Source organism: Lithobates pipiens, unplaced genomic scaffold, assembly GCF_037356315.1.
Source record: "Lithobates pipiens isolate NorthernLeopardFrog02 unplaced genomic scaffold, aLitPip1_a1.2 Scaffold_16, whole genome shotgun sequence".
In the NCBI taxonomy this organism is placed as follows: Eukaryota; Metazoa; Chordata; class Amphibia; order Anura; family Ranidae; genus Lithobates; species Lithobates pipiens.
In genome coordinates, this window is record NW_027507748.1 from 406,652,860 (window position 1) to 406,672,598 (window position 19,739).

A 19,739-nucleotide genomic window follows, 5' to 3' on the forward strand; every position below is an offset into this window, starting at 1 on the left:
TTAATAAAATATGTTTCAAGAAAGTAGGCAAATGCCCGGGTCCTGACGGCTTTACACCCCGGTTTTATAAAACCTTTGCCCCCCAACTTGCACCCCTTCTGACAAAGGCCTTTAATTCGGTGGAAAGTTCCAACCTCCCCTCCAAAGAATCTTTATCTGCCAACATCTCCATTATCCCTAAACCAGGCAAGGACCCATCTCAGTGCAGCATTTATAAGCCCCTATCTAACATAGATATTAAGTTATTCGCAAAAGTTCTAGCTACCCGTTTGTCCCCTCTACTACCTAAAATTATCCATAATGATCAAGTGGGATTTGTCCCTGGTAGAGAGGCAAGGGACAACACCACCAAAACGATACACCTTATATCCCTGATACAGCGTAAAGGCCTGAAAGCTTGCCTCTTATCCTTTGATGCTGAAAAGGCCTTCAACAGGGTCAGCTGGAAGTTCCTGCAGCTGTCCCTAGAACAGCTTGGCCTCGGAGTTCCCTTCATCTCTAAAGTTATGTCCCTGTATTCCCGACCCTCAGCGACGGTCCTAGTCAACGGTACCACATCGGCTCCTTTCAACATCATAAATGGCACCAGGCAGGGCTGCCCTCTGTCCCCCCTCCTCTTCGTCATCATAATTGAACATCTGGCCTGCGCTATACGTCAAAACCCCTCCATTCTCGGTATTCAAACTCCATCTGCACACCACAAACTTTCCCTGTATGCCGACGACCTCCTAGTGTATATCCAGAATCCACACACCTCACTACCATCCCTGCTTAGGGAATTCCAACGTTTTGGCACCCATAGTAACTTTAAGGTTAATATAACTAAGACGGAAGCCCTTAACATATCCCTCACCCCCTCCACCCTGTCCCTTCTAAAATCTAATTTCTCCTTCAGATGGCAAACCAAGGGGATCTCTTACTTGGGGATCATTATACCCTCAAACCTAGCTAACTTGTTCTCCCTAAACTATATTCCCCTACTCTCCCAAATACGGAAAGACCTTGAGGAGTGAGGTGGGTCCTCACTGCCGTGGTTCGGAAGGATCAATACCCTAAAGATGGACACCTTACCCAAATTCCTGTATTTATTCCAAACAGTTCCCATCCACGTCCCCAAATCATTTTTTACCTCCCTGTGCTCACTAGCCATCAGATTCATGTGGAACGGGGGACTTCCCAGAGTTAAATTTAAATTGCTTACGCTTCCGAAGACAATGGGAGGAACAGGTCTCCCTGATTTTGAGACCTACCATGCAGCTGCTCATATGGCTCGCATCCTAGAATGGTTCCCCCGCCCTTTCTGCAAGGCTTTGGTGACCGTTGAACAAGACCTCTCTCCTGTAGACCTCCGGGCTCTTTTATGGGGTTACAAACACGACTACACTCGCTTGACCTCCTTATCCCCACTGACTTTGGCCTCCCTGAAGCAATGGTATAGGAAAGGACTTAACATCGCCCTCTCCTCTGACCCAGGCCCCCTGACGTCTCTTTTTGACCATCCCGCTCTCCCACAAGGTATAGGGGCAGCCTCTCTAGGGTCCTTTAAACGCACGGAGTGGCCACAAGCTTACACATTTGTACACTCATTGCAGGGTACTCCGATCCCTCCGGCAGGCCCTGGAGACTGGCTCACAGCCTTACATGTGTCCACATTTACCACTCACCTACACTCCTCCTCTCAAATACATCGCAAGCATACCAGCTTTGAGGAACTATGTTCGCCTCCAGAAACTCCCAAACACCTCCTTTCCTCCTTATATAACCTACTACAGACTCTAACACAAGATCAACTCCCGCACTACACTAGGATGTGTGAAGACATCTCTGTGCCGGAATGGCAAACCTCTTTTTATTTCACGCATAAGTCAACCATCTCCTGCTACTCTCAAGAAAAGAACTACAAGCTCCTGTCCAGATGTTACAGGAACCCTGCAACTTTGCAAAAAATCTTTCCGCCTGCACCAGCCAATTGCTGTCGTTGTGGAACCTTAGTCGGAACATATGTGCATGTCTGGTGGGACTGTGAGAGGATTCGCCCCTTCTGGACACAGGTTTTTCGAATGTTATAATCTTATAGCTGATAGACCAGTTCCTATCTCTCCGAAAATTGCACTACTCTCCATACTGCCCTGGTCTATAAAGTCGCAGAGACAAAGATTGCTTCGTTTCTTCATGTCCTCTGCTAGGCAACTGATACCCGCTTACTGGAAGACAAAGAATACTCCCCCATTGTCACGGTGGGTATCAATTATGAATGACACCATGAGAATGGAGGAGATGCTGGCATTGGACAATGACACATACACCAAATTTATAACCCAATGGTCGATCTGGCTCCGCTTCTCCTCCTCTGACACTTTGTTGAACAAAATCTCGGACACATAGGGACACTCCCTTTTACCCCACCTCCCTGTGCATAACCCTCACCCCCTCTCCCCCTCCCCCTACTCTCCTTCCTCCCTACTGTCCTGTTTACCCCCCTACCATCTGGTTCCTTCTTTGTTTTGTTCTTCTCTTTCCTCTCTTCTCTCTTTTTCTGTCTCCTTCATGTTATTTATTACAAATTGCCTCATGTAGTAACCCATGAACATCTCTCATTGGTATGACCTCATGGATCGGAGAACAGGTTCTCTTCCCAATTCTCCAAGCTTACTGACAGGGACCAGCTGTGGACGATAGTCATTGGCTGGCCTCCCGTAAATGTACTTCTGTTACTGTTCTTTGCATTCATTTATCTCATGATGTTTACTGTTTTACAGTTTTTCTTGAAAAAGCACCAAATAAAAATATTTTCAACACTAGATTAAGGCTTACCCGTAGGTCCAAGAAATATCTCCTAAACCTACACGGTTTTGGAGATATTTGCCAAAAGACAAGCACCGCTGTCTTTGGCGTATGCGACATAGACAACGGCGTGCAGACGCACTGAGCGTGCCACTGTTAACGGCGATGTGCCGTGAGTGGCAGCTCCCATGCGTGGGAGTGACGTAATCGTGGCTCCGTCGAATGACAGCAGCAAGACCCACCAAGAAGATGGAGGCTCCGTACACAAGGGGACAGCGGTGACTTCACTGGCTCCTGTGTCAGGTAAGTGACACATAATGGACTACTATGTGATGCATAGTAGTCCATTGTGCTATACATTTGCAGGGAATCAAAGAGGAAGTAAGCCCATCAGGGTTTACTTCCTCTTTAAGGACTATCATGTGAGGGCCATGTTTTGCCTCCACAGCATGTACAAGTGTTCCATGCATCCCCATACAGGGAGTCCCATTCATGTCAATTGGAGCACAGCAGTGGCACAGATACAGTTGCTGCTCCCAATATGACATCTGTGTGTGTGCAAGGTGCGTGTCCCTGAACGCAGACCATGTGGGTTTGGGGACTCGCACCCATATGCACCTGCATCCACACGAATAGTAAATTAGGAGCAGGGACTATAACCTGTGCAGCTGCTGTATCCCAATTGATATGATCAGCCTGCTTTATTTCAGTGTGAAATAATTCTTGTTCATGTTTTCCCCCTATATATTTTGCTTATGGGGCCAACATTGTGTTGGAATTGTTAGTAGTAGAGGAACATTTTTCAAAATTGCACTGTGCTGAGTTGTATTGATGTGAGCAGCCATGAAAACAATGTGACTTCCATTGTCATGCAATTCAGTGCGACTCAATTTGTATCTGAAATCGCATTCTTGTGAACATAACCTGAAATATAGAATTTTTAAAAAACGATTGCCCTACAGAAGTTAAACTAAAGAGGTAGCTGATGCTGAAATACTGTCCCCCGCAGACTTACCATTTTGTGATCCAGCATCAGTTCTCTTCCAGAATGAGTGAAACTCAACTCACTTCCCGTGAGCCCCATCTTCTGGGAGTTTGTCGTGTCATGCTGTACATCATTCTGTGGCACTATTCTCGGCAGCATTCAGAACCACCCACTGCAGGAGGAAGAACTGGAGGAAGAATATCTGTTAGGTAACATGGCAGAATATCTCATAAAAAATTTTTTTTATTGGTTTGGACCCCATGGGTGCAGTCTCTTGAATCCCCTATATTCTTGCCCTTTATGAGGTAGTAGACATTGGCAACTTTTTGTGAATAGTTATATCTGTTGGATCTAGGGCCAGACATTTTTAGGTACTAGACAAATGCATAATACAGACATATATTTATAAGTTTATATCCATATATATAGAATTAACCCTTTATTAATAAACTTGGAAGTGTGGTCGGGTCAGCTCATTGGACGTCTCATGACCCCCCCCCCCCCTTTTTTTTGGCTTCTATTTTTTTTTCTCCCCCCCCCTTTTAATAGGTTGGAAAATGATGGCTCTAGTAGCAAATGGTGCAGTTGAATAATGTTTGTGTTGACAGTTGCTGCATGACATGATGACATGCAAAAATGTTTCGTTTTTGGTCGTTAGCTTAAGTAGAGTCAATGATAACAAATAGATATGCTGATGTTATACGCCATATTTTTCAACAACAATAAAAATATGTTTAAAAAATAATAATATTATTTATACATGTTGTTTTAATTAAAAGCATGGGCTAGCACAAAGGGATTATAATAAAAAATAACGAGGCATAGAAACAGTTTACCATTTTCACAATATTTATTTATTTTGGCATTTAAATTAATGGCCACGGTGTTATCCAAGGGGTAACCTGATAATAACCTTAATTTAAATGAAATATGAGCCAACCTGGCTAAAAATGTGTTAAACAAAATTACAGTGTCCATCCAGACAATGCTGGACAACTACTCCCCCACTGAACAACACCATGACTTCTCAGAAATAGGGAGGGTGGGTAAAAGTTGTGGTCCAGTCCGACGGCTAGTGACTGACTGCCCTCTGGCCCCTCTGTGCGGGCTTCACACCCGCCCATTCTGTCCAATCCACTGCCTGATACCACCCATGGCTGTTGCTGCCCAGGGATACCGATGCAACCAATGACAACCAGGGATACCAATGACAATCTGTAAATACAGAATGCAGGGAGAATAGATCTGCAGACCCCCTTTGAGCTATCCCATGTTGACCCCACATATTGCTATGACCTTTCATGGGTTAGCACAAATGGATTATAATAAAAATAACGAGACATAGAAAGTTTATAGTTTTCACATTATTTATTTTGGCATGTAACCACTTAAGCCCTGCACCATCTGGCTGGCCAAAGATCAGAGCACTTTTTGCGATTCGGGAATGCGTCGCTTTAAATGACAGTTGCGTGGTCGTGCGACGTGGCTCCCAAGCAAAATTTACGTCCTTTATTTCCCACAAATAGAGCTTTCTTTTGGTGGTATTTCATCACCTTTGTGTTTTTTATTTTTTACACTATAAACAAAAAAATTGCGACAATTTTGAAAAAAAAAAAGCATTATTTCTTACTTTTTGCTATAATAAATATCCACAAAAAATATATTACTGACATGGGACTGAGTTTTGCCTGAATCAGCCTGGATACGAATGCCAGAGAGACATATGTGGTCACATCCAAGGCATCCAGGCCCAACTTATGACAAAATGAACAATATCTGAACCAAGATCAGCGATAGTCTAGCCAAGTCTTCCTTCATGCAGAGTTTTTTAGGTTAGACAGTATCAGTTCCAAATTAAGGACCAGGGGATATCTGGGCAAGGGGTGCCACATCCAATTCCTGTAACTTCTCGAACTGCAAATGAGATAAAGCGTCAGCTATGTTATTATGTATACCTGCTATGTGCGTCACTTTTAACCAAATATTAAAAACGCATGCAGTGTAATACTAGAAAACACAACAATTTAATAACTGGTTCAGTATAAAGTATAAATGGCAAAGAAAACACCCTTGTTATCTGTGTGCACCAGAACTCTGCATTTTTTTAAAGCATCCTTCCAAACCACTATAGAAACTATTACCAGGAATAATTCCAGGAGGACAAGATTCTGAAGAATGTCCTGCTGCAACCAATCTGAGTGCCACTCAGCGGCTCACCACTGGCCGTCCATAAAGGCTCCAAAGCCGGAGGATCCAGCGGCATGTGTGAAGAATTTCAACTGATAGTTAATAAATTCTTGTTGCCATATTGTTGAACCATTAAAATTACATAAAAAGGCATCCTAAACTTTCAGGTCCTCCCTAATGCTCTTGGAGATACAGATGTGAGAATTTGACTCTTAAAACCCCTGGTAGCCAAAGCAAACCTCCGGGAAATGACCCTGGCCATAGGAATGACTCTGGCTGCGAAAGCAAAAAGACCCAATAAAGACTGGGCTTCTTTTAGTAACACCTTTCATTTCAATAGAAAGACTGAGATCATTAATCTCATCTTTTGATATTTGTGTAAGGGCAATCTGAGCTCCATTAATGAGGAGTGAATTGTAATCCCCAAAAATTAGATAGTGGTAGAAGGAAAAACGTCTTTTCTGGTGCAAGCGGAACCCAAAGTGTTCACATATGCCAAAAAACAGTTGTAACAATTGTAGACAAGCAGAAGAGCCCACAGGGCCAACAAATAAAAAGTCATCCAAATAATGCAAAAACCCCCCCGGAAGGATAAGATACTAATAAAACCCAGTGCAAAAAAATTAGAAAAGGCTTCAAAATTAAAAGAAGACAAAGAAAATCCCATGGGCATACATTTGTCAAAATAGAATTGACCTTGAAATTGAAAACCTAAGGAGTTGAACCTTGTGGGTGCACTGGCAGCAAACGAAAAGCAGATTTGATGTCTGCCTTAGCCAATAAGGCACCACGTCCCTGCTGCCTCAAAATAACAAGAGCCTCATCGAAGGAAGAATAGGACACTGGGACTTCTACATCAGAAACGTCATCATTCAATGAAGACTCCGACGTACAGGAAAGATGATGTATCAATCAAAAACAGCCACTCTCCTTTTTAGGAATGATACCCAAGGGGGAGAGCCTACATTTTTTAAATGATGGGGAAGAAAAGGGGCCAGCTATCCTACCTTCAGTAATTTCTTTGGAGATTTTATCTTGTATCACAGGCGAATGTATATAAGCACATTTTAAATTCTTTACCATATTATAGCCTGACCCATTAAAAGAAGGAACCAGAAAACCATCCCTGAAACCATTAATTAGCAGAGTTGCCATCCTACAATCTGGATAGCGAACTGCCAATTTCTGCCAAAAATTATCATCATACGTGTACCAAGCAATAGCATAACCACCAAAATTACGAAAGGCTTCAGCAATGATATCTAAATGCTGGAATAAACCCAAGCATTTACTAGGGAAGTGTTCTCCCATGACAGCCTCATAAATGCAAAAGGCCTGTAACCAGTTCTGGAAGGTTTTGGGAATGACTCTCCTCCTATCCTCTTCTGTACCTTCCCGTGCCTGCTTGACAGATTTAGAATTATTTTGAAGCAGGTAAAAATGACCAATATGTCAATGAATTCACCCCTCCAAATTTTTTCTTTAACCGTTTTAGCTAAATGAAAGCCCAAAGGCGAAATTTCACATGGTATGGCCTCTTTAAAAGAGGATTCGCCAATAATAGCAGCAGAGGGCCTCAAAGGCAAGGAGGGGTTAACTAACACTGGGGAGATAAGGGGTACTCTAGAACGGGGTAAAACGCCATTATCTACCCCTTCTTCCTGTCAAGCAGATTCACTCAAACCTTGCCACACAGAACTAATGTCTGCCATGTAATGAGCAGAATGAATATTTACCTTTGATGGAATTTTCCATGATAATGTGTCCATGATGACTCACCTGCAGACCTCTGTCACAATCTTTATTATTAATGCTCCATGCGCCAGTAACCTGTGCTCCTTCCAACTCTTTAACATTAGCACCAATAGACTGTGCTCCTTTAAATTGCTTTAATACATTAGATAAAGATGTAACCAACAATGACAGTTCAGAGACATTAGAATCAGAACAGGTCTCACCACCAATATTAGATGCTGGATGACCACTGCTGACTGCCACAGGGGCAGGCTGAGTAGCGCTGTTCTGCCTCATGTGAAGTGCACTCTTCCTTACAGAACTGCCAGCCCCCTCCCCGCCTCTCAGCTGAGGAGAAGCATTATGCCCCGTACACACGATCGGACATTCTGAAAACAAAATCCATGGATTTTTTCAGACGGATGTTGGCTCAAACTTGTCTTGCATACACACGGTCACACAAAGTTGGTCGGAAATTGCGAATGTCAAGAACGCGGTGACGTACAACAGGTATGATGAGACGAGAAAAATTAAGTTCAATAGCCAGTGCAGCTCTTCTGCTTGATTTCGAGCATGCGTGGAACTTTGTGTGTCAGAATTGTGTACACACAGTCGGAATTTCCGACAACAGATTTTGTTGTCTGAAAATTTGAGATCCAGATCTCAAATTTTGTGTGATGGAAATTCGGATGAAAAATGTCCGATGGAGACTACACACGGTCGGACCCAGAGTACGACAAAAAGCTCCCATCAAACATTTTCCGTTGGACAATCCGACTGTGTGTAAGGGGCATTAGTCTATAGGTTTTTTTTCCTAACAGGCTGCTGACGGGTCCCACTCCTGACTGCAACACTCTTCATTAGGGTGTGTAATGGCCGCCCTCACAGGCGGAGCTGAGCCTTGTCCCTCCTCCAGACACCACAGCAGCCATTCTTCACCCCCCTCACCTTTCTCCAAAAGGCGGTGTAGGAGACTTTCCTTTCTGCCTAGAGAACTGCGCTTTATAGCTACAGAGGACTGCAGTTGCGGGCTGGTCCAATGGCTAGTGACTGACTACCCTCATCCCTTATTCTCTGCTCCCTCTACAGGGGCTTTAAACCCACCCATTCTGTCCAATCCACCGCCTGATACTTCTCACCAATCCCATGGCTGTTGCTGCCCAGCAGAGGTGTAATGAGAAGCTTCAGGGCCCGGTACAAGAAATCTTGAAGGCCCTCCCACAAAAAGCATGATTTTGATACTATATTTTTTTCCACTGTACAACAAAGTAAAACATTTCTGTTTCTGATTTCAACTCTAAGGGGGTTGTAACAGTGGTACTTGAGGGGGGGTGGTGGCGTTGGTACTGGAGGGGGGATAGTGGCGGTGGTACGGGGATAGTGGCGGTGGTACTGGAGGGGAGATGGTGGCGGTGGTACTGGAGGGGGGATGGTGGCGGTGGTACTGGAGGAGGGATGGTGGCGGTTGTACTGGAGGGGGGATGGTGGCGGTTGTACTGGAGGGGGGGTGGTGGCGGTTGTACTGGAGGGGGGGGTGGTGGCATGATACTGGAGGGCTGGTGGTGGCGATTGTACTGGAGGGCTGGTGGTGGGGGTGGTTGTACTGGAGGGGGGGTGGTGGCGGTGGTACTGGTAGTAGACCGTAGGTACTTCAACAGGGCCGTCTTTAAGGCAGGGCAAAAGGAGCAGCTGCTCTGGGCCCTGTCATTGTTGTGGGGCCCAAAGCAGCTGCCTCATACTTGCCAAATATCCCAGTTTACATTCCCTTGTCCCTTGAAGTTTTAGTCCTGTGCTGCTACTAATGCTACCCAGCTCTGCCCTATTGTTGTTTACAGATGACTCACCTGCAGACCTCTGTTTACATGTAAATACTGGCATTCATATGTAAATAGCAGTGACATGCATATGTAAATAGCTGAGGCCAACTATATTGATATGTAAATAAAGGCAGCATTCATAGGTATATCATGCCCCCCTGCAGTGAGGAGAAGATGTGCTGTAACCTATAGCAACCAGTGAGCAGTATTATTGTACAGCAATCTCTAGCAGCCAATCAACAAGCAAAAATGTGCTGTAACTTCTACCAACTAATCAGTGAGCCTTAAGGAGTGCTGTAACCTCTAGCAACCAGTCAGTAAGCAGTAATGATATGCTGTAACCTCTGGCAACCAATCGCAATTGCTGCCTGATCTGATACAGTAAACTGATTTTAAGTCTAGCTGCTATTTATTGTATGTCTCAGAGAAGGTGGAGAGTGAAATTGCATGGGGGGAGGGGGGCCCTAAGAATTTTTTTTCCCAGGGTCCAATCAATATTAAAGATGGCCCTGTACTTCACGCAGTCGCAGAGGGGAGAACTCATCCCCCACCTTCACTCAATTGGTCTGCTGACTTTTTTTCAGTGTCCGTCCAGGCTCCCTACATTCTCTCTGTCTCTGGATAGGCGGGGGCGGGGCGGTACACGCACAGTCTCTCAGCGCAGTGCTGCCTCCTCTCTCGTCTCTCCCCTCAGGCTCAGCGGGCGAAAGCCCCCCTCCCCACGGCATGGACTGACAGTCCAACACATGATGAATGGACCCCCCGACACACAGTCACACACTGGGCAGTCAGGTGGGCCCCTCACGTGGGGGGCGGCCGGTGGGCCCCCTGAAGTGGCGGAGAACTACAGGGCCCAGTTGCACTTGCAACTGTTGTGCCCTTGATAATTCCACCACTGTTGTCCAGGGATACCGCTGCAACCGATGACAACCTGTGAATACAGAAAGCAGGGAGAAGAGATCAGCAGACCCCCTTTGAGCTATCCCATGTTGGCGCCACATATTACTATGACCTTTTGGTCTGTACAAAAGCATTGGTATAAACATGAAAAAATTAGAAGGTTTCAAGGAAATGAGATGTCACTAACCATGATTAACACAAAAGGAGCATCAAAAATGCGACAGTAGGCACCCAGCATTGAGGTAAGGATTCCTGCAGGTGATAAAGACAGGAAAATTTAAGAGGAGAAAACTAACACATGCAGTAAAAGGTGGGCCCAGTGCTGCCCAAGTAGAGATGGAGAATAGCAGAGAAAGGAATAAAAAAAAGGGGGGCAGGGTATTATTATTATTATTATTATTACTATACAGGATTTATATAGCGCCAACAGTTTACACAGCGCTTTACAATATAAAAAGGAGACAATACAGTTACAATACAATAAAATACAAGAGGATTAAGAGGGCCCTGCTCAGAAGAGCTTACAATCTAATAGGGTAAGAAAGAAAAAGAAAGTGTGGGGTCCAAAGGTAACCTGGGGAGGATGTAACACCTTTAAATAGATAACAGTCTGGCTGCTAGTGAATTTGGAATAAGTTAGCCATGGTTGCAAAACTTTTTGGAAGCACTTATGAGTGCTAGCGAGAATGCACGTCAATCATTGTACCAAGAATCCGACCGTTAACTTCCTCAAAGCTCAATGTAATGGTTTTTCCAGGCTTTAGGTATGGCCATTCTGGTAACAGTAAATATGTAAGTAACAAACATATTCTCCATACAAAAAAGCACTGAGATTGGATTATAATGTAGTGCCTTCAATTGATGTTTGCACAAGTTTGTATGTAGAAAAGTCAGAAGTTCTTTCGTATATATATTTACCGGTAGGCTTCATTGTTAAAATTAAGTCTCAGCATGTGATAGTCCTGTCATGGTAAATCCTGTTGAATTTTTCTGTGTTTTGTTGGCCCCCATATCCTGCCACCAATGGATTTGGAATCTTTGTCCTATCCTGCTGTCTGTTCCTGTTTAGCAAAGCTGCTACCTTTACCTCCTTTGTCTTGCTACTTGTTTTGTCTGTTTTATCTCAGTGAAATGCAGTGGTCATATTTTATGATGCTGACTTTAACCACTTCAATACTGGGCACTTTTACCCCCCTTCCTGTCCAGGCCAATCTTAAGCTTTCAGGGCTGTAACATTTTGAATGACAATTGCGTTGTCATGCAACACTCTTAAACTCTTAAACACTTTTTTGACACAACTAGAGCTTTCTTTTGGTGGTATTTAACCAAAATCCCTAAATGAGACCTATTTTGGAATGTAGACAGTCCAAGGTACCATAATTATAAGAAGCATGGCAAGTTTTTGGAAGTTGTAATTTTTTGTCATAAGTGTTTGGAAAATTAAGAAATGAAAAATGTTTTTTTATTATTTCATTTACATATTGTTGCCAGTGCAGTACAGCATCATCATATAACTGGTGTGGCGGTGATCAGGGACACTGACTGGTGACAGTAAAAAAAAAAAAAAAATTATCTTTTTATTTTAGATTTTTATTTTTTATTCGTATATATTATTATTATTTTATTTTTACGTTGTGCCATGTGTGCTTCCCAAACCACATTCAAAATACACAGCAGTTGTGATCTACATCCAGTATCACTGTTATTATTATTATTGACACCCCAAACACAGTGTGTCTGATTGCAGCAGATCGCATTGGAACAGACGTATCATGCAATCTGGTTGCTCTGTGTTTTTTAACCACTTAAGCCCCGGACCAATTTGCAGCCAAAGGACCAGGCCCTTTTTTGCGATTCGGCACTGCATCGCTTTAACTGACAATTTCTCGGTCATGCGACGTGGCTCCCAAACAAAATTGGCATCCTTTTTTTCCCACAAATAGAGATCTCTTTTGGTGGTATTTGATCACCTCTGCGGTTTTTATTTTTTGTGCTATAAACAAAAATAGAGCGACAATTTAAAAAAAAAAAAAAAATTCAATATTTTTTACTTTTTGCTATAATAAATATCCCCCAAAAAAATATATAAAAAAACATTTTTTTCCCTCAGTTTAGGCCGATACATACTCTTCAACATATTTTTGGTTTAAAAAAATAAAAATAAATCGCAATTAGCGATTATTGATTTGTTTGCGCAAAAGTTATAGCGTTTACAAAATAGAGGATAGTTTTATAGCACTAGTAATGGCGGTGATCAGCGATTTTTATTGTGACTGCGACATTATGGCGGACACATCGGACATTTTTGACACATTTTTGGGACCATTGTCATTTATAGAGCAATCTGTGCTATTTAACCACTTGCTTACTGGGCACTTAAACCCCCCTCAGTCCCAGACCAATTTTCAGCTTTCAGCGCTGATGCACTTTGAGTGACAATTACGCGGTCATACAACACTGTACCCAAATGAAATTTTTATCATTTTTTTCCCACAAATAGAGCTTTCTTTTGGTGGTATTTAGTTACAGCTCGGAGTTTTATTTTTTGCTAAACAAACAAAAAAAGATGCAAAAAAAAAAAAAAAAATCATGTTTTAATAGTTTGTTATAAAATTTTGCAAACGGGTCATTTTTCTCCTTCATTGAAGTGCGCTGATTAGGCGGCACTGATAGGCTGCATTGGTGGGCACTGATGGGCTGCATTGGTGGGCACTGATGGGCTGCATTGGTGGGCACTGATAGGCTGCACTGGTGGGCACTGATAGGCATAGTTAAGGCGGCACTAATAGGCACAGATAAGGCGGCACCGATGGGCACAGATAAGGCGGCACTGATGGGCAAAGATGGGCACAGATAAGATGGCACGGATGGGTGGCACGGATAAGTGGCACGGATGGGTGGCACGGATGGGCACTGATAGGTACCACAGATAGATGGGACTGATGGGCACTGATAGGTGGCACTGATAGGTGGCTCTGATAGGTGGCACTGCTGGGCACTGATGGGCGGCACTGCTGGGCACTGATGGGCGGCACTGCTGGGCACTGATGGGCGGCACTGGGGTGCAGCACCTTTGAGGCAGATTTTGGGTGGCACTGTGGGTGGCACTGCTGGGTGGCACTGTGGGTGGCACTGTGGGCACTGCTGGGTGGCACTGTGGGCACTGCTGGGTGGCACTGTGGGCACTATGGGCACTGCTGGGTGGCACTGACAGGGGGGCACTTACTTTATTTCAGGATGGCACTGCGGGTGGCAGGTGGGCACTGGCAGGGGGCAGGTGTCCGCTTGAATTGCTGGCCGTGATTGGGACTGATGTCCCGAACACGGCCGCCGGCGATCGGCTTTTTTTTTTTCTCCTCGCGCTGTCAGCGCGAGGAGGAATACTAGCCGATTACCGGCTCCGTTTTATCACATGATCAGCTGTCATTGGCTGACAGCTGATCACGTGATAAGGGGTCGGGATCGACCCCTTACACGGATCGGTGATCAGGCGAGTCTCACGGACTCGCCGATCACAGAGCGCGCCGCGCGCGCCCCTCAGGGGGCGCGCAGGCCGCTCGTAACCGGGACGACGTCAATAGACGTAGTCCCGGCAATCTAGGTCCGCGCTAATGCCGTCATTCGGCAATAGCGCGGATCCCAAGTGGTTAAATGCAATGATTCCTGTGTAAATGACACTGGCAGTGTAGGGGTTATGTATGATGTGATGTGTTTTTATTTTTTGTAGGGGGGTGTGGCCTGGCTTGTGTCATCACTGATCGTCCTTCCCTATAAAAGGGAACAGACGATCGGTGACAGCCACACAGGGAAGCCCGGGGAGAGGTTTGTTTACACAGACCTCTCCTTGTTCTTCAGCTCTGTGACCCGATCGCGGGACACCAGCGGCGATCGGGTCCGCTGGAGCACAGGACCGGGTCGGGAGTGCGCTCCCGACCCACGGCTGGGCACTTAAAGAATCACGTACCGGTATGTACCATTCTGCTGAAGTATATCGGCGTGAGGCGGTCCTTAAGTGGTTAAAGTAGTGCATGCACTACTTTTGCTGCAGTGCAGTGTGATTAAGCCCATTCAAAATCTTGTTCCTGTGTAATTTCAGGTGTAAATCAGCCTGTCACATACCTGGTGATGGAACCTGATATGCAGAGGACGGCCTCTCTTACAACTCTGACTTGGAGCCCCTGATAGAGCTGACAGGAAGCCCCGAGATGCAGCGTTGCACGAGTGCCAGGCGGGATCTCTGAACCTGGAGCTGGATCGGAGAACTCGGCCGGGCTGTAGAGGTGTCTGTAGGAATCCTAGAGCAGTGGTAGGCAGGTAGCTGGAACAAGTAGACAACCAGTCCCCACAGGCAGGAGTGCAGATGCAGCAGAAGGGATGGTGGCACCCTCAAGGCTGAAGAGAAAGCAGGTACAGGCAGGCCGGGTCATACACAACGGGCACATCAGGAACAGGGGCTGAAGCAGAAGCGGAATCAGATTACAGGCTGGGTCGTCAACAGGCTGGGATATTTTTTTATAACCTAACCCTGCTTTAAACTTTTCCACAACTTTATTCCTGACCTGTCTGGTGTGTTCCTTGGCCTTCATTATGCTGTTTGTTCACTAAGATTCTCTAACAAACCTCTGAGGGATTCACAGAGCAGCTGTATTTATACTGAGATTAAATTACATACAGGTGGACTCTATTTACTAATTAAGTGACTTTTGAAAGCAATTGGTTCCATTAGATTTTAGTTAGGGGTATCAGTGTCAAGGGAACTGAATACAAATGCATACCACATTTTTCAAATATCTATTTGTAAAAAAAAAAAATGAAAACCATTAATCATTTTCCTTCCACTTCACAATTATGTGCCACTTTGTTGGTCTATCACAGGGATATGCAATTAGCGGACCTCCAGCTGTTGCTAGACTACAAGTCCCATCATGCCTCTGCCTGCTGTCCTGCTTGTGGCTCTAAGGGTCTTGCTATGCCTCATGGGAATTGTAGTTCTGCAACAGCTGGAGGTCCGCTAATTGCATATCCCTGGTCTATCACATAAAATCCCAATAAAATACATTTATGTTTTTGGTTGTAACAAATGACAAAATGTGGATAATTTCAAGGGGTGTGAATACTTTTTCAAGGCACTGTAGCTTTGTGTCTCTCTCCTCTCCCACTTCCAAACCCTACATTTTTCTCTGGGGCTTAAGATGGAGAAACCACCTTCCCCGAGGACATGGCAAATTTGCTAAAGTTGAATTTCTCCTTCAGATGAGCTTCAGATGAGCTTTCAAAGCATTGAACTATCTGGGAATAAAACTTACATATTATATGACAGATTATACCTAACCTACTTAAATTTAGCAAGGCAGCCAAGCACGATTTGGGAAACATGCATGAAATGCATGGTTTCCTGCACTGTGAATGGGCATTTATGTTGTTGGTCTCTTTAGACTTTAAGGCCTCGTACACACGATCCAACATTCCGACAACAAAACCGTGGATTTTGTTGGCTCAAAGCTGTTTTGCATACACACGGTCACACAAATGTTGTCGGAAACTCCGATCGCCAAGAACGCGCTGACGTAAAACACGTATGACGGCACTAGAAGGAGGAAGTTCAATACCATGTGCGCCACCCTTTGGGCTCCTTCTGCTAATCTCGTGTTAGTAGAAGTTTGGTGAGAGACAGTTCACGCTTTTTAGCCTCGTGCTTTTCAGTTCGTTACTGCTCTTCAGTTTGTGCTTGTAGGTTCGTACTGTTCTTCAGTGCGTTCTTGTCCACTCGTTTCTGATTTTCAGATCATTCTTCTCAGGTTCTTTCTGATTTACAGTGCGTTCTGTTAGTTTGTTCTGACCAGCCGACCGTTTTCAAGCCATTTTGCGGGTACGTACTTGTACTAGTTCGTGTTGTGCAAGGGCTTGGTGTTGGAGTTCTTCCTTTGACCCAAGTCCAGTCCATGAACAGGGCGTGGAGGAGTTCATGGACGAAGAATTGGTTGCTCCAGCGTGACCAATTCTCGTACATGCCTTTGTTGCGGGAGATCCAGGAGAATAATCCTGATGATTTCAGGAATTATCTCCAGATGACAGACCCCGATATTCACCGTCTGTTGGCTTTGCTGTCCCCTTATATTACGAAGCAGGACACCTGCATGCGGCAAGCCATCACTCCCGAGCAAAGACTCCTCGCCACCTTGCGGTACTTGGCGACGGGGAGAAGTCTGCAGGATATCAAGTTCTCGACAGGCATCTCTCCCCAGGCTCTGGGGATCATTAATCCAGAGACCTTTTCTGCCATCATACAGGTCTTGCAGAAAGCTATATTAAGATAAGTTTTCTCTTTTAACATCACATTCTTTGTATTTAATGTTTGCTAATGTATTTTATTTATTTCATTATTCCCTAATTACCACGATTGCAATATGCTGTGAATGTCCTCTTTGTCTTCATGCATGCTGGAAGCTTTTAATGTTCCTTTTTTGTCCTTCATGCATATTTAACTTCACTAACCTCCCCAGCATGCTATCCTGGGCCCATACACACCTAGCCTAGTCAGTTTATGTTTGTTTGGGGCCCAAACTCATTTGGAACCCTCCCTCCCTTCCCAACCGTTAATTCAACTGATACCAATACTCTATATGCTGACTTTGCCAAACCCATACACACTATACCTACCTCTTTTGTGGTCATATTTATGGATGAATTCACCAAAGCATGTAGTGCAAGGCCCTGCCTGAATACTTTCAAATGTTACTGTTTCAAGTTTTGTTCTCCTATTATCTTGATAGGTAATTGCAGAATGTAAAAATGTGTTTTTCGATTTGTACAGTGTGTATTCATATTTTTGTATAATTACACTTCTTACCTGTCCAGTGGGCTGCCAATAGTATAAGTAAGGAGGGGCTGGCCAAAGTAACACACATTATTTATGCATTCAGCTCTCAATGAACTGGAGAGGGTTCCCTGTCCAAAACATCCCCCCCCCCCCCCCACCCCCACCATATAATTTTTACAATGGGCCATCAGAGGGAATGAGGAATCTGGTACGTGGACCTTATACTTTTGTCTTAAAATATTAATTTCAATAAATCTTATACTTATGTTGGCCAAGAATGTTTGTGTCTAATCTACTTGCAATGTTATGTGCAAAAGTACTAATTTATTTTTCTTGTTTGACTCCACAGTTTCCTTCAAACCCACAGGAATAGCAGACTATGGCGTCCCAGTTTGCTTAGCAATGGGACTTTCGTAACTACGGAGGGGCAATCGATGGAAAGCATGTCTACATCATCCCACTCCCCAACTCGGGGTCATACTATTATAATTATAAGGGGTTTAATAGTATTGTGATGTTGACAGTGGTGTTTCGGCGACATACGAGTTTTTGTATGTGGACATGGAGAAGAATGGCCGGATGTCGGATGGTGGAGTCATCGCCCAGATGGGGTTCTACAGACTGCTACAGAATGTCAGCTTGGGCTTGCCACCTGTGGAAGACAATGTTTGAGCTGGGTGATCACCTGATGCGGCCGCTCCCCTTGAGGACCCTCACCTCGGATCAGAGGGTTTTAACTACCGGCTGGCCAGAGCCAGAAGAGTCGTGAAGAATGCATTTGGAATAATGGCCAGCTGATTCCACCTATTTCTGACACTGATATTGTACTTGCCTGCTGCATTCTCCGCAATTACCTCAGAAAAAATGCAACAAACTATATGGCCTCAGTTGGGGCTGAGGCCGGATTTCAAAATGCAATTCTGGCGATACTTGAACCTGGTCGTCCTGGCTTGCCCCCCCCACCCCCCAAAGTGCCCGTGAAGTTAGACAGAGGTATGTCGAGTAGTTTGCAGATAGGGGGGCCATTGATGTGCCAGTCAATGTGTGAAACATTTTTTCAATCATTTTTTTTGGTATAAACTGAGCTCATATTTCATTTGATTTACTGCTTGTGTTTCTTTTAGCTGTCTCCTAGGTTCTCCAATTGCTTTTTTTTTGCCCATTTTCTTCAATAGTGCAAACGTAATTTATTTGATACTTGAGGTGACAATCTCTTATTCAGCTAACTATTATGTTGTGGATCTGCAACACACACACATTGTTTGTGTTATTAATGTATGTAATGCATTAATAATAAAAAATAATCATCCTTTTCAGCTCCATGAATTAATTGCTTTGAGTTCCTAAAGTGGCGTGATTGAGGCAAATTTTAGAACACTGTGGGGGTTATTTACTAAAGGCAAATACACTTTGCACTGCAAGTGCACTGAAACTGCACTGAAAGCGCTCTTGTAGTGCAAAGTGGATTTGCCTTTAGTAAATACCCCCATTGTCACTGTAAACTACACCAACTTACTAAAAAAAATGGTATTGAGCATTGAAAGAAGAAGCCACACATTGTTGCGTATAAAACATTTTACTCAAAGCACATTCACATGTGCGTTAGAAAAGGGTTTTTTAACAAACCAACATCTTTGGTGTATAACATTTTTATGTTTGACAGTAGAAATATCCTTTTTTGGGTTAAACAGGCATGTTTAAAACCACAACATACACAACTCAAGAACTTACAAAGTTCAACTTAGATAAATTGAAGGCAATATGTGACATTAGTATGTCATAACTGTGTTGATCTTGCCTTCATCAGAAGGGGTTATGTCACCCCTGTAAAAGCCAAATTTTGAAGATGCACACAAATTGGGAGTGAAAATGTGGATTTCCCTCCTGATCCCATGCCTAATGTCAACATGTGCTAGCTCCCATCATGGGGAATCAATGGACGTGTTTTGGGGGTGCAACCCCCTCCTCTCAACTACTTTAGTTGCGAGGAAGGGGTTGCACCCACAAAACACGTACATTGATATCCCGTGATGGCAGTTAGCACATGTTGACACACTGTGTGCATCTTTCAACTTACTTTAAAACTTTTTTTAAATTAAAAATTATAATGACAAAATGTAAAAAAAATGTGGGTGTTTTATATTCTGCCTAAAACATCAATGAAGTTGTGTTTTCAACATCATTGATGTTTTCCGTTATCTTCTCTAATTCCCGTTTGCACATCATTATCTCCGCAATGAGGATCTGTGCACTTGCACTGTTGAAATTAGTTTCTTCTTCCAGAACATCCACCACATCACCTAAAAACAAGAAAACACACCATGTATTATAAATATGCAGACATACATCTATTACCTGAAGCTGTGGTCTCAGACACTGACCTGTTGTGGTCACTATTTCACCCAATTCTGGAACCTCTCCCTCCATATCTTCTTCATGGTGTGTGGGGATTTCCCCTTCTTTAGGAGGTGGGGTGTTCTTGGTGTCCTCAGATGTCCCAAGTCTTTTCTCC

The 19,739-nt window shown here is 44.0% G+C and overlaps 1 long non-coding RNA gene across 1 annotated transcript in view; it reads left to right on the forward strand.

The window, feature by feature from the left end:
* LOC143984392 (uncharacterized) overlaps window positions 1-18,543 on the forward strand; it is a 42,395-nt gene extending 23,852 nt beyond the window's left edge. The window contains exon 2 of the long non-coding RNA XR_013274827.1: window positions 17,577-18,543. This is a non-coding gene — a long non-coding RNA (uncharacterized LOC143984392). The remainder of the gene's footprint in view (window positions 1-17,576) is intronic.
* Window positions 18,544-19,739: the final 1,196 nt, after the last annotated feature.